Here is a 25281-nt window from a genome sequence, read left to right as displayed (position 1 = left end):
CTTTTGACCAAAATTTTAACCCTAACTCTTGACATTAACCTTAGTTACATGTTTATAACCAAATGACTTGATTAGCAAGTCCGACACTATTTAAAGTACATAGTATAAGGGTCCTGGATTAGGAGGACGTTACAACTTGGTGTCAGAGCTGCCAAGGTTTAAGGGTTTCTAAAGATTGGCCATGCATGTACACTCGTCACTAAAGACAAGCTCGACTCAGGGTTTGGTAACTACTTATGTGATTAAGTGCTTGAATGTTTAAATAACTGTATATTCCTTATCTGCATGCCTAATTAGGGAGCATGAGATATTCTGATAAGGCCTGGCCCTTAAATGTTGCATGAATGATAAAGAACATGCTTATTAGCATCGTTATTGCCTGTGAATGTAAAGGAACCACTTATTAGCATTGTTATATGGACATGTAGGCCAGGACACGCTCATTAGCGTTGTTATTTGCATACAGGCCACAAAATGCTTATTAGCACTATTAATACTGCCAGGGATTAAAGAACATGCTTATTAGCATTGTTATACATCTATAAATGCTTGAACATGCTTATTTGCATCGTTAATTGCTTATGAATGCCAGAAATGCTTATTAGCATTGTTATTTGATGATGAATATCAGGAAGTGCTTGTTAGCACCTGTTAGGGTTTTATGCCCTAATTAAAACCCAATTTCTTTGTAATATCATTTATTATCAATAAAAGAATAGAAATCATTTTTTGACTTGGTCAATCACTTTGCTCACATATTTTATTTTTATTATTATTTGTTTAATATAAACTTCTATTAAATCCTGAGCATATAGCTAATCGTATTTATAGTGACGTAATCACAGTGGAATATAAATATGATTATATGTTTAAATATAAGTTAGTCCTAAGATTAGCCAGTGCACAGGATTTACACTGACTTACCATTCTATGATATGATCTACTTACACATCGTAGTGTTATGTTCTTTCCAGAACATTAGCAAAGTAGATAAGATCGAATGTATTTGTTACATCGGACTGGACCGATATTGACAGTAGATAGGATAAGTAAACATACCGTTATTATTTATTCTAGTCATATCATATAGTTGACCATAGGTCAATTCAATCTCAATTCTGAGTGGTTAGTATTATAACTGATTGTATTATTTGAGTTCTTTGACTTGTTAGTTACCAACTTACCCTACGGACTAGCCCATACTTACATCTTGGGAACTCGGTAGTATAATTGAGTGGGAGTGTTAATCATAGATATGAACATCTATAGCTTCTAATGAAGAAGTGAAATGATAGTTTCCTTTTAGTTTGGTTCAAGGTGCTAAATAATAATGATCTCATTTCGGTAATTAATATTTTTTTACTGAAATATTATTTACAAGGAACTTAGTGTTTTAAGGATAAAATGCAATGAGGGGTAAAATGATATTTTAGTCCCATCTCATTGTAGACTGTCTAAAGAGGATTTTGTGAAAATTATGGTTTTAACAATGGATAATTAATAACGTATCTATATTTGTTATAGAGCATTTTATGAATTCAAGAGTGCAATTCCGAGTCTTTAGTGGAGTCACAAGGAATTAATAAGTTAGTAAATTTATTTGTTAGATTTATGATAACTTACTGGAGTTTGATTTCATAGGCCCATGGTCCCTACTGTACCTTGGATAAAATCATCTAGATAGTCTCAATTAATTTATTTAATTATCAATTAGAATTATCAAAGTTGACGAGGTCAATTTTGGATAGTTTCACAGAGTTATGTAATTTTGAGAAGAAAATAGAAATTATGGCAGATTTATTAATTAAGATAAATTGGTATTTCAATTAATAAATAAGTTTAAATCAAGGTTCAAATTATATATAATTAATTTGATAAAGGATTTAATTAATTAAATCAATAAAAAATAATACAAGCCTTGATTTTAAGTCCAATGGGCTTATAATCAAATGAGAAATTTCACGGGCCTAAAGCCCATGATAGTTTCAACCTAGGGCTGATTATTGACTATTATTTTATTGATTTTTTAATTAAATAAATGACCTAAATGATTCTATAAAAGGAATGTTAAGTGAGAGTTAAAATTAGATGACAGACACTGGTTTTTTGATAGGTTTTAGATTCTCTCTAAACATAAGTCATTTTCTAAGCCTTATTATTCTTTTCTATTCTTCTCTCTGTATCTGTCTCGTGTGTTGAGAATTGTCCAACCTAGTCTAGGTGATTCTAAGAATACTTTGGAAGGCTATGAAGAAAAGTGAAGATTGGTTCAGTTTCTTGGTAATACTCTGCGACATAAAGGATACAAGGGTTAGAGAAACTGAAGGAAGAACTTTATTAGTCCGCTGCGTATAATGTAAGTATTCTTATCATTATTTCTCTTTGAATTCAATTTTAGATACATGTTCTAGGTTATCTCATATTAATTTGTTTAATATTAGCTCTACATGAAAATATAAAGATCATGTATAAGTTTTCCCAACAGCACCATGATTGAATATATTGTGTATTGGCATGCATATTAGCATTGCATTTTTTTTTTTGTTCGGTCTTGGACCATCAGGTGTTAAGAGGTATAGTTATTGCTTACCTAGCAGCTTATTTGATCACTACAGAGTGAGATAGTTATCAGTATGCTTCCTCGAAGGTTAGAGAGCTTGGTTGGCCAAGAGATATAGGGCAGGGCCAGGCCCCACTGCCAGTTCCAAAAAACTGCCAACAAGTGCTTTCTGATTATGCAAACCAGGTTGTAGAGGCAGGAAGATGAGATTCGCCTCTTGAGACAGCAACAGGTTCCAGCAGGGAACCTACAACCCACAGTACCGAAAGTGTTACAGCTAGTGGTACTAGCAGCAGTACAGCCCCAAGTATTGGGAGATAGATGGGAACCCATGTATGAGAGGTTTAGAAAACAACACCCTCCAGTCTTTGAGGGCAGCTCAAACCCACTGAAGGCACATTAGTGGATGACTATGATAACCACCATCCTTGATTTCATGAGGGTAGGTGGTAATGAGAGAGTGGCCTGTGCCACTTACATGTTTTGGGAGGATGCCAGAATATGGTGGGAGGTGGTATCACAGACCAAGACAGTGAATACTATGGAATGGGAGGAATTCAGAACTCTGTTCAATGAAAAGTACTACAATTTTGCAATTAAAGTTGCGAAGGCTAAAGAGTTCAGTAAGTTACTTAAGGGCAACATGACAGTGACTTATTATGCCCTGAAGTTCGATAGATTGGCAAAGTTTGTCCTGGATTTGATGCCCACTGATTGGACCAGATGAGAGAGGTTTCTCCAGGGGCTACAGCCTATGATAGCCCAAGATGTTCGTATTACGATTGTGCTAGGAGTGACTATCTATGCATAGGCTGTGGAGAAGATGCTTCCAGCTAACAGCACAGAGAATAAGATCTGACCTAAGAATGCGACCAGAAGGGATTCTAGGAGGTCGAGACCTCCATTTGCAGGCTTTGGTAGGGGCGGAGGCCCTAGTGCCCAAAAGAGAAAGACTCCAGATACATGATGAGGTCATTTTTGTATTAATATCTGATAATTTTTTCCATGCTTGGATGGTGTTATGATAGTATTTTTTTTAGTAATTTTAACTTAGTTTCGTGAGTCTACAACATATTTTCTACATTGCATTTTATGATGATAAATCTGACATTTTGATAGAAATTGTAGTTTATGAATCATAGGTTGAAAAAGACTCGCTGAGATGAGGTTAAAATGAAGTTTTACGAGCATTCCATGCTTTCAGGATTAAAGTACTGAATTGGTGGCAGCGTACAAGCTCTCTAAGTTCGAGAATTTAAGAAATTGAAGATAGATCGCGACCCATAAAACTCAGGTTACGACACTTTAATTAGAACTGACGTTACAGATTTCATGTTCTAGTCGGGTCACTACCCAGATTTTTCAGGTCGTGGCCTGCGCGGCCAGTTTTGCCTATATTCTGTTTTAGGCCATGACAGGCAGAAATTCAGGCCGCGACCTGTGACGCTGTTTTCAGATTTTGAATTAGATTTTAAAAGTAATTTAAAGGGGACTATAAAAGATTATTAGGATTAATTGGAGATTAAGTTTTTATTACGGTTTTTGAGAGAAAAAAACCCAGAAAGGGCTGGAGAGAAGAATACAACACTACAACACTATTGTTCATCAATCTAGTTTCTTTTCTTCCCTTAATCTTTTTAATTTTAATTTTAATTATGATTGCTATTATGGAGTAGGTTCTTTTTAGGTTAAGGGTTAAATCAAAAACCCATGACATGAATTCTTGATTGTTGATTATTGATAATGAGTATTATTCTTTAATTTCTCTCAATATTAAATTGTTTCTATTTTTCCAATTGAATGTTATGAATTTTGTGATTTCTTGTTAGGTGGCCAACTAATAAAGGTTTTAAAGTGTTAAATTTTCATCTTAGAATTACTACTCACCTACTAGTATAGGATTCTAAGTGTATGTGATAAATTGCAATTGATAGTAATGTCAAAAGAATTTTTTATTGTGATGAAAAATAGAACATAGGTTAAATGAATTATATGATTCATTAATTTATTGCCTAGATTAACTTGTCTCCATAGGACTTAATGATTTACCTAAGTTAAATAGATTGTATGCTTCATAGATTTATTACTTAGCTAAAAGAGTTAATTATTGAGCGCTTGGCCTTGATTACTTGTAATAGGGAGATTGGGATACTTGTCTGCTTCAGATTTATCTGTGGGGTTAATAGTTTAATTGAGAAATCATAATGATATTTATTATTAGTGATTAGGAATGATTGTTGAGGGTGGAGATTAACCTTTAACTGTTTCTTTATATCGTAATATCAATCATTATTTGCTTTCTAGTTTATGTTATTTAATTTTGAGTTCGAAATCGAAATCCCCCTTTTAAGTTGTTAATTATTGAATAATAAAGTGAACGATAGTCCTTGTGGGATCGACTTGTGCTTGCTATTATACTAAAGTAATTGGAAGTATTGAAAGAAAAATAATTGTTAAATTTGTTGTGGTATACGACACGCATCAATACAATTTCAGCTCCAGGGCCAGATAGGAGGCAATGGGGCATACAGATAGGCTGCCAGGGTGGCGGTAAGACCTGGAAAGCATTCCCAGAGTGTACTCGGTGCAGGAGGCGCCATATTGGGGAATGTCTGGCGAAGGCCTGCTTCGCCCATGGGAGTGTGGTAACCTTTGAGCCTGAGGGTGAGGACCCTTTTGTATTCGTTGCCACTGTGCATGGACCCCATATACCTATGATATCAGTACTTAGAGCTAGAGACCTATTGTAGGGGGGATGCATAGGGTTCTTAGCTAGTGTGATGGATACCACTTAGGTTGTGCCAGTGGGACCAGGAGAGACCAGATTAGTCTGTAAGTTTCTGGATGTGTTTCCCGAGGATCTGCAAGGTTTACCTGCACACAGGGAGATAGAGTTTGTGATTGAATTGGTACCAAGGAAAAAGCTAGTGTCTAGGGCAACTTATAGGATGGCTCCAGCAGAGTTGAAGGAAATAAAGGTTCAACTATAGGATTTATTAGACTTGGGTTTTATCAGGCCCAATTTCTTGCCATGGGACACACCAGTTCTCTTTGTGAAGAAGAAAGATGGTTCACTAAGGATGTATATCGATTATAAAGAACTGAACAAGTTGACTGTCAAGAATAGGTATCCTCTGCCAAGGATCGATGATCTGTTTGATCAGTTATAGGGTAGGACGATATTCTCCAAGATAGATCTTCGATCTATTTATCACTAGCTGAGGATCAGGGAGGAGGATATATCGAAGACAAATTTTCTCACAAGGTACGGGCATTATGTGTTTTTGGTGATGTCATTTGGACTGACTAATGCCCCAACAACATTTATGGATTTAATTAACTGGGTGTCCAAAGATTTTATTGATGATATATTAATATACTCTCAGTCAGAGACAAAGCATCAACAACTTTTTAGATTGGTACTACAGAGGCTGAGGGAGCACAGGTTGTTTGCGAAATTCAAGAAATGTGAGTTTTGATTGCCACAGGTGACTTTCTTGGGTCATATAGTCAGTAAGGATGGAATTATGGTGGATCCAGCAAAGATGGAGGTGGTCAGGGATTGGCCAAGGCTGAAAAATTCTTCAGAGATTAAAAGTTTCTTGGAATTGGCAGTTTATTAAAGACGCTTTGTGGAGGGGTTATCCAAAATTGTGTCACCACTGACAGAGTTGACACACAATAATCAGAGGCTCCTATGGCCAGACAGGTGTGAGGAAAGTTTCCAAAGATTGAAGAAGAATTTGATCACCGCTCCAGTTTTGAGTCTTCCTACATATCAGGACAAGTTTGTGGTTTATTGTGATGCCTCAAGGCAGGGCCTAGGTTGTGTCCTTATGCAGACAAGGAAGGTGATTTCTTATGTATCACGTCATCTGAAGGAGTATGAGCAGAGGTACCCCACACATGATCAGGAACTTGCAGCAGTGGTTTTTGCACTGAAGGTGTAGCGGCACTACTTGTATGGTGAGAAGTGTGAGATATACATAGATCACAAGAGTTTAAATAATTCTTTACCTAGGAGGATTTGAACATGAGGCAGAGATATTGGTTAGAGCTGGTGGAGGATTATGATTGTGAGATCATCTATCACCTAGGGGAAGCCAATGTGGTAGCAGATGCCTTAAGCTAGAAGGGTCCGGGACAGCTGTATAAATCTAGGCAGATATCCAAGGAGTTGGTTGAGGACATGACTAGAGCAGGTATTGAGCTAGTGGTGGGCCAGTTAGCCAGCATCACCCTGCAGTCTACTCTTTTGGAAAGGATTAAGGGGAAGCAGTTGAGTGCCCCACCGTTGGGAAAGATCAGAGGGGATGTCCTAGCTGGAGTAGCTAAGGACTATACAGTGTCAGACATGGGAGCCTATTAAGATACAAAGATTGGATCTGCATTCTGATGGACACTTGGATTAGACAGGAGATTCTGGATGAATCTCATACTACCCCTTCTTCTCTACATCCAGGCACCACAAAGATGTACCAGGATCTGAAAGCCTTATTTTGGTGGCCTGGGATGAAGAGAGATATGACTGAGTACGTGGCAAAGTGCTTGACCTGTCACCTGGTCAAGGCAAAGCATCAGAGACCAGCAGGGCTGTTACAGCCTCTAGATATCCCATAGTTGAAGTGGGGGGATATCAGGATGGATTTCGTGGTAGGATTGCCCAGAATAGTGGGCCAGCACAATTCAGTTTGGGTCATCATGGATTGGTATAGGAAATCAACTCACTTTTTACTAGTGAGGATGAATTACATGGTTGACCAGTATGCATATCTCTATGTGAGAGAGATAGTATGCCTTTATGGGACTCCGAGGTCTATCGTGTGTGATAGGGACCTTATCTTTACTTCCAAGTTTTGGGGAAGTTTACAGAAGGCGATGGGTACACAGCTAAAGTTTAGTACAACTTATCATCCTCAAATCGATGGTTAGTCTGAGAGGACTATCCATATACTGGAGGACATGCTGAGAGCATGTGCATTGGAATTTGAAGGTTCCTACAATAAATATTTGCCTCTGATAGAGTTTTCTTAAAATAACAACTACCAATCGACTATTGGAGTGGCAACTTATGAGATACTGTATGGTAGGAAATGCAGGTCGCCCATTCACTGGGATGAGATGGGTGAGATGAAATATTTGGGTCCTGAGGCAGTTCAGAGGACCACTGAGGCCATTGAAATGATTAGAGCTTGGATGCTCGCGTCTCATAGTAGAGATAAGAGTTATTTCGACCCAAAGCAGTGGAACGTGGAGTTCCAAGTGAGAGACTATGTCTTACTTAGGGTTTCACCACTGAGATGGGTGAAAAGGTTTGGGAAGAAGGGAAAGTTGAGCCCTAGGTTTGTTGGACCATTTGAGATCCTGAAGAGGATCGGTCAGATGGCCTTACCCCCTACACTGTCTAGTGTGCACCACGTATTTCATATTTCCATGCTGAGGAAGTATGCATCAGATGGGACTTATGTGTTGAGTTACGAGGATCTGGGAATCGAGACAGATTTGTCCTACGAGGAGCAACTAGTTCAAATTTTAGATAGGAAGGACAAGGTCTTGAGGAACAAGACCATACCTTTAGTTAATGTATTATGGAGAAACAGCAAGGTCGAGGAAGCGACCTAGGTGATGGAGGCAGATATGCAGAATCAATATCCCGAGTTGTTCATGTAAAACTCCGAGGACAAAATTTCTATAAGGAGGGAATAGTTGTAACGTCCCAAATTACCTAATAAGGCTTAGGGCCTTGATTAAGGGGCCAGAATGGCAATTTATGAAAATTATTTACATATATGTGATTTAATTATGATTTATGTGTGTATGTGATATATAAGTGTATCGTATATGATTACGTTAATTATATGATAATATGACTAGATATGCATGTTTAGGTGTATTAAATATGCATGTGGGCCCGTTTCTTATTAGAAAGGCAATTTTCTTAATTTGGCCCGTTATGGGTATATTTGGAATATATGTGATATATGTGTGAGACCACATTATTATGTGGGTATATTTGGGTTACTCGGCATGAGACGATCATAGGGAGCAAGTTAGTAGGAGGAAAGTCACAACGGGACCTAATACCTGACTCAGGGTGAGTCTAGGGATATTTTGGGTACCTAGTACATTACCGGGTTATCAGATAACCAAAATGAATATTCGAGGATATATTTGGTATAAGTGAGATTAGGAGGGAATTCTGGGAATTTTGACCATTTAACCCTCGGGGACGTTTTTGGTACCCCGATCCTTGGGATTTGCTTAAGGTTACTTAGAGTATAAGCAAACCTCACAAAACACCAAATCAGACTAAAACACATTGTCCTTTTCTCTCTCTCGTTTACACTCTCTCTCTTTCTCTCAAACTCTTTGGGAATTCTTGCAGTTTAAGGAGAATCGAGGCTAGCTTAAGCTCGGGATTTCTTGGGGAAAGACTTACCATTGATTGCGGCAACAGAGGTAATGATATCTAGCCCTAACTCTCAGTGTTTCTCTGGTTTTTAGCTATGTTTTTGGAGTTTAGAAACTCAGCTCTGATTTTGGGAATTAGATGGGGTTTTAGCCAAGCTTTTTCTTGGGTTTTGATGGTTTTGGGAAACGTAATTGATTGGGGACTTTACTTTCGAGTTTTAGCTGTGTTTGGATAGGTTTGTGGTTGGTTTTTGCTTGAAGAAAACAGGTAAATTTATGAGTTTTCATGGCGAGCCACAACCCTGTTCTTGGGGCTCCGTGGCTCTCATGAGCAGGAAGGAGAAAGAGGCGCCAAACCTCCATTTGAGCCGCAATGCCAGTAGAGGCACGCGGTGGCACCTATAGAATCAAAGGAGAGCTTGGGCTCTCTTACTTGGGGTAGGTCGTGACTCCTTTGTTTTGAACCACGACACTTGATGGATTTTTGAGCCGGGAAGGTTTTGAGTGTAGGAACTCAAACCTAAGGGCTTGGGATCGATCCTACTACTCGATTTAGTAAATTTACGTCTTGGAGGCTAGGACTCGGTCCGGAAGCCTTTATTCGCTTGTTTTGACAAGATTCTCTATTGGTTGTGACTAGGTTATTGCTAAGGGATTAGAGCCAGGATCGTGCTTGAGGTGACTAGGTTATTTATTGGTTGTCTAGTTATCTGAATCTGCGATTAAAGCCTTGACTTATTAGTTAAGGGCGGCAATAGTACACTGCATGTTGATCGAGAGGCTTACGCCCAATCAGGGACATACTATTACGTTGGTCAACCCTATGGTCGTTGGAAAACAAAGCGCTTGGCTACCTCTATGGCTAGTTACTCAGAGCTAAGGGCAAGGGCCCCAGGTGACTCTATGGTCACATTACTGGGGCATAGGGCCCTGAGTTGACTCTATGGTCATCTGTTCAAGGCAGCGAACTCCAGAATGACCCAATGATCATTTAATTGCAATTGTGTGCATGCATGAGTAGGTTATTACTACTGGGCATGCTAGATATATATATGGAATCTGTATTTACTATTCATGCACATGTTTGTTTTCTTTATATTTTGTGGTGATTCTTGTAGATCTTGTTGTATAGGGTATTTCAATATTTTTTGAGCTTATTTTATGCTTAAGGTTGAGATTTTGTGTGGTATGATGATTTTCATGCATGCATGTGCTATGCTAGAAAGCTTGTTGTTGTTGATTGTGAGTGAAAATGCATGCTGCCAAAATTTCGTAGTCTGGCTTCGAACGAGTAAGTTCGCATTCCACTGCCTCTATTTGTGAAAAATATTAAAGTAGTTGCATAGTTCTTTGTGATTACTTGATGACAGGATTTGGAAAATCATAAAAATATATTTTTAAACCCAAGTTATGCACGTTTTGGCATTGTGATGTAAATCTGGAAAATTTCTGGGCAGCATGCACTGCCCAGATTGTTTTGACTTTTGAATGGGTTTTACTAATAAAAAAACTATAAAATTCAGTAGGGTGTTAGTTTAAACATTTATAAGGGTCAATGTAAAGTTTTAGTGGAAAATGTATTATGTTATAAGAGATATGATTTTTCAAAATTTTCAATAAAATCTGGAAACAAAACTTCTGGGCAGCATGCACTGCTCATATTTCTTTAACATTTTGATGGGTTCTATTTCTCCAAAAAATATGAAATTTTGCAGGAATATAATCTAGACATGTATAAAATACTCTATAAAATTTGAGAAAGAACTGGACTATGGTGTATGAGAAATAAATTTTTTAACTACCATAAAATCTCGGAAAAACTTATGGGCAGCAGACACTACTCAAATTGCTTTAAAAATTTGAATTGGTTTTGCCATCCAAAAAATAATGAAATATTGAGGGAATTAGTTAAGATGTGTATAATTACCCCTGTAAAAGTTTAGAGATAAATGTATCACGGTTTATGGGAAATGATTTTTCTAAGTTTTCCCTAAAACTGAAAGGTAGAAATTTCAAACCTTAACCAAAAGTGATTTTGGGAGGTTAGTTCTCTTAACCTAAAACAAGTTTTGACGAGAGGCTTTCACCAAGTTCTCATCCTTCTATCATGTAATACGTGAATGATAGTTTAAGAGTTTTGGTTAAAAATCTCAATTGAGGTCAAAAGCTTAAAAATGGGACTTTATCACTTTGAAACATATAATGACCTTACAGTTTTGAAAATGAGAAGAAATAATCATTTGCAAAGATAACAAAGGATTTGGAGATATAACCAATCCTAGGTCAACTTGAGTTAATTTAAAAGTTGATTTTTAACATTTTATAAGTTAAGGGTCTAATTGCCCTTCTTTTAAAAAATAACATAAAATGAGATCACAGATTATGGATAAAAATGGTAAAAATGGGAGTTTGAGTTTTGTAGAAACTTGTAGAGAATGGGACAACATTGTCAAATATTATTTGTAAAGGGTCAAAAAGTGGTAGTTTAGTAAATGATAGAAAATGGTAAACTTTCGTAAGAGGACGACAAGTTGGTATTTTTCTAAAGTTATTAGTTGAGTAGAACTCCTTTTTCCTAAAACCAAAATACGAGTTATCCGATAAGAGGGTTCATTAGGTAAAGAATATTAAGATGCATGGAACGGAGAGTTCGATTAGACTTAATGCCTACCTTTGCAATGCTTATGCATTTTGCAGCTAAGTGAGTTCGGGTTGGAGCCAACACCTTTGTGTAACACCGTCCGGGTCGAAGCCTGGACATGGTAATATAGTCTAGGTTGGAGCGAGGACATGGTAAAATATAGTCCGGGTTGGAGCCAGGACATGGTAAAATATAGTCTGGCTTGGAGCCAGAACAAGGTATAATATAGTCTGGGTTAGAGCCATGAATGGTAAAATATATTCCGGGTTGGAGCCAAGACATGATAAAATATAGTCCGGGTTGGAGCTACGACAAGGTAAAATAAAGTACGGGTTGGAGTCAGGATGTTAAGAGGGAATCAAGGTTGGAGCTAGAATCATGTATGTTTTGTTGAGTTGATTTAATTTTGTAATTATATATATCTCGAATGTTTCGAGATTTTCTTGGTGCAGGTTATCATGATATGTGTAACGTTGGTTGTTAGGTACAATCAAAGTATTTGATTTCCGATTTTGGCTATTGTTTGAGAATTGTATGATAGGGTTTGAACTTATCCAGTATCCTAGTGACTAGTAGTGATAACTACCTTAGGTCAACTCGCTACTGGGTTTAGTATACTTGTGTGCAAGGCTATTCTTACTAAGTGTTTTCGCTTACCTACTTGTTTCATGTTGTAGATAAGTCCAAAAGCAAAGTTGAGCTGTGAGCACCGTGTTGGGCATATTGCCCTTAAAGCAATGAAAGTAGTTCTTTATTTATGAAATTTATAAAAAAAATATTTTTATATATAATTAATGTTTATTATTATTGAATAATATTTAGATAAATATCTGAAAATTCCTACTTCATTAATGTAGATAGAATCTTGAAATGGTACGAGAGGATAAATATTATAGATAATGAATTAAATAGTCCGCAGTTTATATTAATGTTATGGAATTTTTAATTAAACACTATTAGTACGGTCCAGTAGTATTATGAATACATGTGATCTAGGCCCGGATCACTGGTGTAGTAGGACATCTTAGTGGAGGTGTCACTACACCAAATACCCATTTCCATAACACTTCAATATAATACTAATAGAAAAGTATTATTGTAGAGTATTATATTGGGAAACTTTTTATGTAAAAAGGGCGATAATATATTCACATCTCGCCAGTTAGAATTTTTTTTTCATTTCTGAGATAGACACCCATCTCCTTTCTCTTCCCCATTTTTGAGACCCGAGACCCCATTTCTGAGCTTTCCTTCAACATTTCTGCCCATTTCCTTCAACATATCGACACAAAGAAGAGACCCATTTCTTCGGCTTGGTCGTACGGTCTCCGAACTCCTCACTCTCTCTCTCTTGTCTTTCTCTATCTCTCTGTCAACCTTCAATTTTCAGTCATTGGGCTTCTCAAATTTGTTCTTCTCTTCGGTCTTGGCAAGCCAAGTAAGTAATTAGTTGTAGATGTTAGATTTATTAGCTTGAATCTCATAGAATCTTTAAAATCTGTGGTTTTCAAAATTAATTTTCGATTTTGCATATTGATTTTTCATTTATTCTCCCTAAATTAATGTTAAAGGATTAAGGATCTGCTCCTACAAAACTCCTCCCGCTGTGTCCAACGTCTCCGTTCGATCAACTTACAGGAATTCTGCAATCTGCTTCGTCGGAGGCGAATGAGTGATCGAGAAGTTGTCTATGAGGATGACTGATTGCGAGCTATACAGAAACTGAAGGTAATATGGGTTAGTTGCCTTATAAGAAATTGTGTGGTTGCAGATTGTACTGCACATCTCCTCGCAAAGAGGATGAGGTCCCAACTTCAAATCCTATCCCAAATGTCAAAAAAAAAAAAACAGAGAAATTGTGTGGTTCAAATTTTTAAACCTTCTACAGCTGTAGAACGTTTTTTATTCACGAAACACTTTATATTATACTTGTCAACTAGAAGAATCAGCTGTCCCTACCTGTAGTTGATCTAAACATATTAAGTTCTTTCATTCTGTTGTTATTGTCTTAGTAGTGTTTTTTGGCATTTTGATTATTTGGGATGTCAAATTAAATGTTTCTATAATTATTAATTGTTGATTAGTCCATGACAAAAGTAACTATTTGACATGGCTGAAGAATTATAAATACTACTTTATACTTTTTCTTGAATTCGTACATCAGTTTTACACGTAAACCTTATTTGCAAATTCTGTTTTTGACATCAGTTATAGTCTGAAGCCCTTAGATTTGTTTACTGTGTTGCTTGTGTTTTTATTTTAGGATTTTCTTATACTAACATCTATTGCATTCGGTTTCAGGTTCTGGGGAGTGGTTTTGAGGTGATTTCTGTTGGAAGAAAAAAGCTTGTTCATTCTGTTCCAACAGAGTTGAACAAAGACCATAATGAAATTTTGGAGCTTGCCCAGGTTACTATTGTTTTATCTTCCATCTTGTCATAAATAAATACTTTCTTCAATGTAGAAATGTTTATGTTTTATACGTGGAATAATACTTCTTTTTAAGCATAATCAGTCTTTTTCCTCTTTCAAGAAATGGAAACGAAGAAGTACCATTCACAATGTATTTTTCCTCTTTCAACCAAAATGATTAAAACAACCACTTCCACTTTCATTTCTTTTCCAGGCTCAGGGTTTTGTCACCATTGATGAAGTTGAAAGGCGGCTTTCTTGAACCACTGGTTGTGCAACCGATGCACTTGATACTTTGCTAGATGTAAGTTTTTATGCTATTTTTGCTTTATTTTCCTACCCTATTCTTGTTATGTGATTAAAATCTGACTTGGAACCCTTTAAAAATGAATTCTACATGAAGGTCTTGGAATGATTGATGATGGCCATAGAGATGGTAGACGCCGATATTTGTTCCCCTGCGTTTCTCCTATTGCATCATCACTTGGAGTCGATTCTTAACAGGTATGGTATGGTATGGAGGAGGAGCATGTATTTTAATATGATAAGTTTGGTTATCAAAATGGCTCTATTTTATGCTCTTGGAAAATGATAGTTAATTCCATTGTCATATGTTGAATAAACTTGAATATATATAGTTTTGAAATGCTGATGGTTCCGTGGCCTAGCTTAATCCTTTAGAGGTATATCAGTTAAAATGTCAAGCATCAAATTTAAATGCATTTATGAAATTGTTTATTGTTTATTGTGTGTTGTGTTTAGGTTAATCTCTCTCTCTCTTTTTGTGTGCGTTGTGTCTCAATTGGCACCGGATAATAGTAAATAATTAAACACCACTTTTCAGTTTGCACCAAATCATTTCCCCCCTTTTACTATTTATTGCAAGTTAATAAAAGAAAAATAAATCATAAACCAATTTAATGAGCATTGCCATTTGGTGCACAACACCAGTTGATATAGCATAGTGTTATTGGCACAAATTAATATTTGCCCTTGTATATTTTAATTTTATAATAAAATAGTATGATGCCATATTAATTTGCGTCAACAACAATATCCCACACTTTTTTATTTATTTTTTGAATTGAAGATAATATATTAAAAGGCTAGAAAGCTAAAGGATAAAGATAATATTATTAAAAAAGGATGAAATAGAGTCTAGCACTCATCACAAAAAAAATAGGAAACAGTATTTAATTAAAAAATACATAGCCAATATATTAAGTAACATATCTGCAGATATTAAGTTATCTGTGCATATGATTGGAGCAGAAAAAATAGGGTACATTTGTTGTTTAGTTTGTGTAGATAACCAACCTTATTGCAATTATAGTGTCTCAAATTACTTAGGATTGCAATATGCATGAATATAACAGCAGTCTGAAATCACATTCCCCGTAAGACCAACCATCTAGGGGACTCAGGAACAAAATGTAGACCAACTAGTAAGACAATGCATGGAACAAGTCCTTCAGATAAAAAAATAAAAAAACTCAGAAGTCAGTCCCTTAAATTCTTGTATGTTTCATTGAAAAATTCAGTTCAATCACATAACATACACATATATAGTGATATAGGAAAAAAAATTAAAATATGTAATTGTAATCACTATTTACATCAAAATGGCTCTGATTGAGTTAGCTGACAGAAAATCCAAGGTGGAATATGTATCTATAATTTGTTTTCTCTACAATAATCATATGGTAATCTCAAGCCTGCTTTTCTTTTTATCTTTAGGCCATTCATTCCATATCAACTAAGCTTTGATTTTACCCTGAACAATGGTGCTCTTATGAATTTCTAACAAAACAAAAGACTAAGAATCACAGTCTTTTTAAACTGTACTAGGAAGAGGGCATACAAAAGATGTAAGCCAATCTTTTTTGTTTTTTTTTGTTTTTGGGTAGTGATCTTCTTTTTATTGTTTTTTCTCATGTATAGTACAATCTTTCCAAAGCTTCTTTTTGCTTCTTTCACTTTAACTTTGTTTACCTTCCATGAAGATTGGGCGAAAAAAGGTCTAGTTGAAGCAGCAAAGAGAAGCTGGTAAAAGGTCAATCCCTTATTTTTTGTTGTGTTATTTGAATTTATGTCTTTCTATTTTCAGTAAAACCTGTAAGTGGTTGACAATTAGTTTGATTCGGGTTAGGATTAACAGTAACTTAACTCAATCTGGTTATTATGCTTGACCACTTTCACATCAACAGAATAATGCCAAAAACTTCCCCCTTTCATACAAAAAAATAGAGAATAGAACTAATACAACAAAAAAACATAAATATATACATATAGATATATATACAGCTTGATTCATAGAGAGAGAATGCAAAGAGAGTGAGCCAACTAGCCTAACAACATTTCTATATATAACATAAAAACTGAATAAACTACACACACATACAAAAAATGCTTGTAAATATACAGTAGCATATGTAGACAAGTTTTAGATTTAGTTCTTTTCATTGCCTCATTTTGTTGGAACTTTTTAAGTCTTGATCAACACTATCATAACATCTATAAGTGTAAATAGACTTCTTAACAAAACATTCTATAGCCATTAAGCTTTTGGTTTGAGCAAGTGTTGATGGGCTGTACTTGAAGCATATATAATAGCTATTTTTGTCCAGCCATTATGTTGCTATTGCCACGTCACACAATTATCTTGCCATATTTTACATTTCAGGTTCTCAATGAAGCTTATTAGCATTCATGTATTTTCTCAATATATGTACGCTCTTCAGTGTTTCTGGCTTGTAAGTGAATTTACTTGCACCTGATTCTTAAATTTTATTTTATTCTGTTTTAGCTACATGATTTTGATACGTGCATTGCAAAAAATGAAGTTATTAGTCTGTTTTTCTATTTGAGTTCAAATTATATTTTCTATTTTTGTCTTACAGTTATTAGTTAACTCCTAATATATTCTTTCCACTGCCTATGCCTATTTTCATTCAATGTTACTGGTTTCGAATTCAGGTATGTTAGCAACGACTTTTGTAACCATCCTCTGTCTCATATGATGGGTTCTGTCTTTGGCTGCGTATCCAATCAGAAGTGGAGCACTTTATAGATGTCTCATCCATGTCATCTGATATGATTGCCAGGATGATTTGATACGCTGAACAGACTAAGAACATCTTAAGTAATTTAGTTGCTGCTATTGACAATTTGTGGTATCTAAAAGATCGAATACATACTGTAGTCTTGAAAAAACTTTCAGAAAATGGTAAGAGCTATGTGAGTTTTACATTTTTATTTTTGTACGATACTTCAAGCACTGATCTGTAGACTTATCTCAGTTTTTGGTGGATCCTACTCCATTTTCTTGGATCTTGCAGGCAAAGGACACCAAGTGAATTAGATAGAGAGGTTAAGAACTTAAGGGTGGCATTTACTAACCTGTTTTTGAAGCATAACACTTTCAAAGAAACTGCAAAGCCATCGAGATATTGATGATGTACCTTCTAGTAAATGTTGAACCATCAAGAAACTGCTAAACCTTCTAGTAAATGTTGAACCAAGTAAAAAGTAAATAGTATGCCTCTTTTTTCATTTTTATTTTTGGCTATGTAAGGTTTTGTTATGATTGTTAAATTGATTTATGAAGGTAGGCTATCAATCTCATTGTTACTTTGTCTTGAACAGGAAAAACATACCGTCTACGGGTGCATAATGTCGGTATCTCAACTAATTTTGATAGGAATTCGCCACAGTAGTTAGTTGTGTGAGCGAAAACCAATAATTTGATTCAAAGTTTCGATTTTGAATTTTCCTTGCAAACGTTTCATCTGGGTATCAGTATAATTTCGATTTTAGTCACCATAATTGCGTAATATGGTTTTTTTTTCTGGGTTATTGATCTCTTATGTAATTGAAGTTAATTTTATTGCCTCTGGACTTATATTTATGTGAATTTCCATTTATTAATGCAGCATTTTGATTCATATCTTGTTAATGAATTTTCATAATTTAATCCGATAAAAATCAATTTTTTAGCTGGAGTTTATACTGCTTTTATTCATATTGTTTCTGATAGTTTTTAGTAAATTCTCTTGCATGGTTAAATTGTGTTTACTGACTGCATAGTTAATGCATTACTTCATAAGACCACTCAAGATAGTTTTATACGTAGTTAAGGAGTCTAATTAGTTAGCATCAGGATTAGGACTCCTAGTGAGACTAATTAGGGTCTTGGGCTTTCATTAAAATTTTCAACCTTTATTTTTAATACTTGTGCTCTATAACTATAAATTTTCTATATATAGGGAGCTTTGGAAAACGAACTATCCGCAGCAGAGAGCCAGCAAAAACCTTAGACACAGTATTAAGATGGTAAGCTAAAGCTTTACTACATATTTTGAGTTCTTTCTTCTTTGAATTAAATCTGGTATTTTGATATGTATAAATATGTATATATATTTATATATGTATATTCTACCAAAAACCCCTTTTTTTGTGGTCAATCTTTTCTAACTGGTTTGTTGAATTAATTCGAGTTCTGTAGCTATTAGAAACAATGGTAAAGAACTGTGGGGATTACAGTAACATCTGATTATTGAGACAATATTATTATTTTATAGAAGTAAATATTCAATTAGGTTTAAATTGCATAATTATTATGTTTGTTAAAGGTGCCTTTATTTAAAGTGCATTACCGATAAAATGGATATTTGGAAGACTTTTTGATGTTCCATTTGGCCATTCCTCACTGAGTTTGGTCGTTCAAGGAAATTGGTAATTTATTAAAGCATAGGCTCAAGTTTCATTTATGAGTGTGTTTTGTTTATGTGTAATGAAGTACCAGCAGCAGTCTATTCTCACCCTCTTTTATATTCCTTCTTATTGCTTGGCATGTGAAATCTTATTACCATAAGATGAAAATTAATATTAAGACATTAATTTTTTATTGCTCTTGTCAGGTAATGAGAGGAGTGTAAATTGTAGAAGATAGTGAGAGAAAGAGCATTGTTCGCATTGCTCTAAGTTGTCCGAATTGTTAAGGATATTATTTTTGCCAAACAAAGTTGGATAGGCATTTATTTCCCCGTCTTTTTGTTTAGTAACTGTTTTCTAAACTTTTATTGGTGGAATTGTGTTCTCTTCTTGTTCTCTATGCATCTAAATTATTTTCTCTGATTAAGAATTTGTATGGATTGTAACTTTTGAAACACGTGGATTGTAACATTCAAGCAGATATGCAAGTGAGGGAGAAAATTTTTGTCTTGCTTGACTCTTGGCAAGAAGCTTTTGGTGGGCCTGGAGGAAAGCATTCTCAATATTATTGGGCATATGATGAATTAAGGGTATGCATTTAGCTCCATCTTTTAGATGCTATGTGCTCTTCCTCCCTGTGGCACTAAATCTAGAAGAGTTCTTTTTTCCTTTTCAATTGTTCTCACCTTTTTAGGTTTGATATAGAAATTTGGTATTATGAGGTTTGATTTGCATATGATGGAATGTTTCTTTTTATGTCGTAGGACATAAAAAGTTCAACTTAAATTTCATTAGTGCTACTTCAACAAGTTTAGTTATCAATATCCTTACTTGAAAAATTATAGCTATATTAGGGTTTTAAGTTAATAGAATTTTGAAGTCTAAATGAAGGGGTTGACATTAAATTGCATGGACCGTAAATCTGAAGCATATGAGCTTGTTCGGCAAGGATTAAAGGTGAGGGTGTTGTCTAAAATTTTAATGTTCTATTTTGTTTTCAAAATCAGTAGGGTCTTTAGTTCTCTAAGGCTTTTTTGTCTCTTTGCAGAATGATCTTAAAAGTCATGTATGCTAGCATGTTTATGGTCTTCTTTATTGGTCTGATAGAGAATACAGGGAGGCAATCAAATGCTATAGAAATGCATTGAGGATTAATCCAGACAATATTGAAATTTTGCGGGATCTGTCACTGTTATAGGTATGCTTTTGATGTTAATTTTCTTCTTTTAGAGACTTATGCTTTGTTGGTAACTTAAAAACAATATTGAAGTTTAGCACTTATATTTTCTGTTTCAAAGTTAACTGAAATACATGACACTTGTTAAATATAGCTGCTAATATCATGCTTGTTTATTACATCATTTTTTGTGAGTAGTGCCTTTTTCTAGATTTAAATCCTTAATTTGTTTTGGTTAATGATGGCTCTTTATCTATTGTGAGATTTGGCAGGGTTTGTTGAGACAAAACAACAGCTCTTGTCTCTAAAATCAAATCATCGTATGAATTGGATCGGCTTTGCTGTTGCTCATCATTTAAACTCAAAGTACGAATTTGACCTTATTTATTGATCCTTTATTTATATATATTTATATATTTATCTTTCTAGTGGCCATCATTTACAGTGACAAACCTAAATTGTTTTTCTTGTTGGTCCCACTTACTAATGTTACTCAAATACTTAATGTTTGATATAAACAACCAAGAAGTTTCCAAACTTATGTTCTCTCATTCATAATTCAAATTGATTTGTGCTTTAAACACAACTGGAAATTTCTAGACTATAGACTGTAGATCTATGACTTCATATTTTCAAACAGTGGTTTTGACATTGGTTACGCCATTGCTGTTAATTTTTTGCTAATACGCTGCCATGGTTCATGCAGCTGTTCTCAGTAAAAAATTACACTTGTAATTCATGTTCTGAATTTATTGTCAAAAAGTCTGTTACATAGTGTGATGTAAGCTGAACCTTTTAAAATCTAGATCAAATAAATCATGTGGAAGTTAATACAGTCCATCCGTTGGTTTTAGAAAATGTTATTCCTCTCTTTTGTACATGTGTTTAAGTATTATATATGTATACAAACAATTCTTTTTTTTTCTCTCTATACAGCATATGTAAATATGTAAGAATAGTTCCTCTGCAAGGTGTCAGGTTTAGAGAAGCAGCTGAAAATTATATTAAGCCCCTCCTTACTAAGGAATTTATGGTTCCTTTTTTATCACTCTGACTCGATCTTTTATATTTTATGGCAACGTATATTCTTGATGCTTTCAGGGAGTTCCATCATTGTTCACTGATCTTTCTCCATTGTATGATCATCCTGGAAAGGTATGCTCCTCATTCTTCTTGATTGTTTTACACATTAATTTTTTGATTTTTTTAGGACTTAAGAAATTATTAGTTCTGTAGGTTTAAGTTATGCTTTGTCACACTGTTTCCCAGGCAGACATTCTTGAGGAACTTATTATTGAGCTGGAGCATGCTGTTAGGACTTCTGGTCAATTCCCTGGAAGGTAAGCTGTGGTATCACTTATTTCCATTAATGCAAATCATGTTGAAACATTCATACACTTCAGTGATGCCTATTTATAAGAGTTGTCTTCTGGGTGTGGTTTAGTTGATTAGCCAATGGGTAGTGGAGCTTGTGGTTTGCTTCTTCATGGTGTGAGGTTGTTTACAGTTTATAGATTTCTGTATTGTTTTTCCTTGTTTTGGTTTTGTCGAATGAATTAGACTTATCTTTTTCCTGCTCTCTTTATATACTATATATATGAACAGTCAATCATGTTTCTGTTATACTGAAGCAGATGATCTAAGCAACATGATTTTAGATTTGTGGTCACTGAACGTGTCATAATATTATAAAACTATCTCCTTGCCTTTAGATTTTAGTTGTGAATGGTGAATGCTCTGATTTGTTCTAATTTTTTATCTTGCAAGTGCTTTTTTAGTCTGGCACATGGTTTTGTTGCCAGAGGCATTCTTTTGGTAATTCTTATTGATGATGTCACTTTTAAAAAAAAAAAATATTTACTTTAAATGCAGGTCAGAGAAAGAACCTCCTTCAACTCTTATGTGGACCTTATTCCTATTAGCACAGGTTAGCCACCTTTATTTTTCTTCTTTTTGCTACCCCCTTAAATATTTTTTGTTGGGATATTTTTTTTTGCTTAGAATTTCTGTTTGGATCCAGCATTACGACAGAAGGGGACAATATGAAATCGCTCTTTCTAAAATTGATGAGGCCATTGAGCACACCCCAACTACGATTCATTTATAATCGGGCAAGGTTGGTTAGAATTCTTAATGAAAGTTTTTTTAATGTAAATGTTTTCTGGAATAAGTTTTACGGATTTTTTTCTTAATATAATCTTATGATTTTTTTCCCTTCTTAATCTTGTAACAGAGATATTTTGCTATTGAAATTAATGTTATACTACGAGATATAGTTTGTGCACGTGTCTGTATCTATAGATACACTTGATGATATATTTTGAAATGATCTTTCATGGTTTATTCTTTTCTTAAAGAGATTTGATATTGTTGGACAGTGGCCACAATATCTGAGATCTTTAGTAAGTTTTTGTTTATAGTCTAGAGGTTTTCACATGCATTTACCTTGGAATTTTTACGGTTTACTTGTGTGAACTGGTTTAGCTTAATTGTGAAGGGCAGATATCTTCTGGGAGCAGTTTAACTAGGGTTGTATCTTTAGTTGTGTTGTCCATGGGAAATAGCAGGTTCTGTGTGCCTTTACTTATTTCTCAGATTCCTTAATTGTGTTTTGTATTTTCCTTAATTGTTTGTCGGACATCTCTAGGAAAAGTGTTGCCCTGTCTGATATTTATGTGTTTATTCAGGTAGAAGATCCACTTTTAGAAGCTACAAAGTACTTTAAGTTGCTTCAAAAGAACTCCCCTGATTCGTTAGAAACACACTTGCTTTCTTTTGAAGTGAATGTGAGAAAACAGAAGGTTTTGCTTGCCTTTCAGGTAAGCTTTTGTTTAAGGGTGTGGTTGAGAAGCTTTTATTTTGACCCTCTTTTTGTCTTGAGCTGCATAAGGCCAACTGATGACTAAATTGTCTTTGGAGTGCAGGCTGTAAAGCAACTACTAAGGTTGAACGCTGAACAGCTAGATACACATCGATGTTTAGTATGTATCTCTGTTATCTATGGCCATCGTGTTTGTATATGTTCTTATCAGTTTGTGGTGATCTGTCTGTTCCACTCGAACTTATTGTTCACTGCTCGAATAAGAGGAATAGCATGGGCTTCATAAAGGACCTCTAATAGCCATATTCACATTCTACTTGTTAATTTGGATGCCATACTTGATGCCCTGTTGGTTACCTATCACAGAGAGAATTTTGCCAAAGCTATTTACACATCAATGCTATGTTTGTATTGAACTTTACAGAAAGGAATTAACCTTGCTAGGTCTTTAGATAAGAAATAAACGGGGATAGAAGTTAGTACAAACTGTATGAATTGTTTCTTCATATTGGTTCTTCTTATGGAATATAGGGTGATAAATTAGTTAGTATGAATTGTCCTTTCCCTTTCTTTTTCTCCTGAGTTGCATAGGTCTGGTTTCCTGGTTTCCTTTACTCTCAAATGTGATAAGTTTCAATTCTTGTATTTAATGACCTTATTTGTTTTATTTTTCCTTTGAAATTAGTTTCTCTCTATGTTCTTTGTTCTTTTTGTTTTTCTTGATTTATATTATTTATTTATGGGAGTGATTTTAGTAACAATAAGAAACTAGCTTTTGGTGTTGAAGAGAATGACTTTATGATCATCCCTTGGTCATTTGTTTCTATGTTTTCTGCTTTTGCGGTAGCAATTGAATCTTGTTGTTCTATGCTTTTTATGTGTTGATAATTGAGTAACACTTTTAGTTTTTGAACAGGTCAGTACGTCAGAGCTGTCTTTCTACATTTATGTTTCGTACTTCCTAGAAATTTCATGATGGTTCTGAGTTTTTCTCTGTTTGTGGCTTCTTAAGATTGGATCTTTAAATTAATGCTCTTTAAATTAATACATGCAGGTTCTGAGTTTTTCTCTGTATTTCTTGTTTAATTTTAGAGGGAAGAAGCAATATGTTTTGTTGCTTCAGTCGTTGTTTTGCATGGTAGTACATCTTGCTATACCCTGCTGTTTCGTCATGTTTTGGAGTTATTACAAATTTAATTTAAACTTTATATGCTTATAGGTGGAAACTAGCTTAAGTCTTATGTTCATAATAATAAAAGGACTTTTTTTTTTACAATGTGCAGGTATATTGAGATGATTTCTTTGGAGCAATTCTTGACAACATTTGTAGTTGAGGCCTTTAGAATGGAAGAATGTATTTCACTAATTTTTGTATACATTTCTTGTTTTGTATTTAGTGATAAAGGAATCTGAATTGGGCATAAATTATGTTGTAATATGATTTCTTAAGCCTAGACTAGTAGACTAAATATTGTAATTACATTTTGAGTAATTAATAAAAATCTATTTATGTTACCTTATTTGGCTTTAACTTTCATATTTGTTTTCCTAGTTTTGTGTAAGTAAAAAAAGATTATGTTTCTCTAAGCTAATATAACACATGTGTTATACTAAAGTGTAGTATAACACAAAAATTGTGTTATACTAAAGTGTAGTGTAACACAAATTTATAATTATTGAAATATGTTATATAATAGACTATAAATAACATAATTAAACACTTATCTATTTATTAAAATAACACAGAAATTGTGTTGTCGTTGACAGTATAATAACACATTTGTATAGATAAAGTGTTATGTAGAGTACCCTGACCTACGATAACATAGTCGGTCTTAACACATCAAAAAGTGTTATGGTATGTTTTGATAACACATTTTCGGTGTTATTAAAAGCATTTTTTCTTGTAGTGTGCTTTATACAATAAGTTTGTATAGGAATGGACTAGATATATATTTAACTCTTTATTAAAATACCATTTACCATAAAGAGTTATAATCATATCACTCGATGATCATACACAAATCGATATAAATCCTGAAGTTATCAAGTACTCCATTTTATGTTATTTGGGCCATTTGATTCACTCGTTAGGGTTTGTCAGAATGATCTGGCTAAAAACTTTTGTTTTGGGGGCTCATTAACGTAGATAGCTGGGGACATGATTTAGAGATTTGGAATCCAAACCTTCTTCTATGAAGATTGAATAATGGTTCCCTTAAGTGTTAATTCCGGAACTAAACAGTTTGAGACCTCTAATTTGTAAAAGGTTTATAAATTAACTATTAGCTAATGAATTAATGGTACTTCAGGATAAATAGGTAATTAGAGGGGTATAATAGTAATTTCACCTAGCTCTAATTATGAACCAATTATTGGAGAATTGAATTGCATGAAGTGATTAAATCAATGGACAATTAATAAAGTACTTAGTAAATATAAGTCTATAATTACAAGAGTTCAATCTCATATTTTTATTGGAATAATAGATAAGATTATTATATTAAAGAGCTATAATTAATAATCTAAATTTATTAGAGCTTGGG

The 25281-nt window shown here is 34.5% G+C and overlaps 2 long non-coding RNA genes and 1 pseudogene across 2 annotated transcripts; 2 read left to right on the top strand and 1 right to left on the bottom strand.

The window, feature by feature from the left end:
• The window catches only part of LOC133779489 (protein MOR1-like), an 86954-nt pseudogene that overhangs the window by 30319 nt on the left and 31354 nt on the right, over positions 1-25281 (bottom strand).
• LOC133780615 (uncharacterized) lies at positions 15713-24255 on the top strand. Its single transcript, XR_009869448.1, has 2 exons — positions 15713-16077; positions 24019-24255. It is a non-coding gene; the product is annotated as an uncharacterized LOC133780615 (long non-coding RNA).
• On the top strand, positions 20961-21962 carry LOC133780613 (uncharacterized). Its single transcript, XR_009869447.1, has 4 exons — positions 20961-21069; positions 21184-21254; positions 21787-21841; positions 21935-21962. It is a non-coding gene; the product is annotated as an uncharacterized LOC133780613 (long non-coding RNA).

Source organism: Humulus lupulus, chromosome 5 (genome assembly GCF_963169125.1).
Source record: "Humulus lupulus chromosome 5, drHumLupu1.1, whole genome shotgun sequence".
Classification (NCBI taxonomy): domain Eukaryota; kingdom Viridiplantae; phylum Streptophyta; class Magnoliopsida; order Rosales; family Cannabaceae; genus Humulus; species Humulus lupulus.
Note: the sequence above shows the minus strand (reverse complement) of the source record. Positions and strands in the feature narration are given on the sequence as shown.